The sequence below is a fragment of the Echinops telfairi genome, unplaced genomic scaffold (genome assembly GCF_000313985.2).
Source record: "Echinops telfairi isolate 266 unplaced genomic scaffold, ASM31398v2 ScPeMD7_2;HRSCAF=8, whole genome shotgun sequence".
Classification (NCBI taxonomy): Eukaryota; Metazoa; Chordata; class Mammalia; order Afrosoricida; family Tenrecidae; genus Echinops; species Echinops telfairi.
Window position 1 is genome coordinate 77,849,659 of NW_022103898.1, and position 821 is coordinate 77,850,479.

Sequence of the window (821 nt, forward strand, 5' to 3'; positions counted from 1 at the left end):
GCAGTGCTCTGCAGGGTTTGGGCAGACTGTACATTCCAGAGACTGACCTCAGGAGGGGGAGCATAAAGAATTCAACGGCAGCAGGTGTGCTCAGATGGGCAGATCTAGAGATCTAGTACGCCCCAGGTTAGGTCAGACAGAAACTGCCTGGGGATGGGGTCTGGGCTTGGCTAAATAGGACCAGGATCAGACAGACTAGGTGTGGCAGGAAGTAGAGTGAGATGGAATTGGTAGGCCGGGCAATGGCCAGTGAGCGTGGCTCAGAGCTAAAGAGTCAGATGAGGCAATTCCTGGGGTTGGGGCAGGCACTGGGGCTGGGCTTTCAGCTCACAGGGCCAAGGATGGGATGATCTTCAGGAATGAGGCGAAGTTCTGGGTTGGGATAAGTGTCAGAATGTTTAGGGCCAGCATTGCACTTGGTGATGCAAAGTGATAGTGTGTTTCGAAGGGCTGGCTGGGCAAAAATGATCTGCTTTGTACTGCACGTGGCAAACTTTTATCTTTGGGTAATTCACAGGGGGCATGTGCTGAGGGAGCAGAACAGCATGTGCCCATCCCACACTCTTCTTGCTATATGAGGCCCGTGTGTGACTTCCTTCCACATTTAAATGTGATCTTTGCTATTTCACAGGAAAAATAACTGCAGCCATCAATTTTATAAGCTAGAATGTTTACTAAGATTTGTGCTAAGGCATACAGAGAACTCCCTTTTTCTTTTGTCAGGAAGGAGGTTTATGGATCAGGGAGAGTCCGGGGGCTTGCATCCATAGCCTGTGGCCTGTTAGAGGGGATGCAGCCTGGGGAGTAAATCAAGTGTGCTT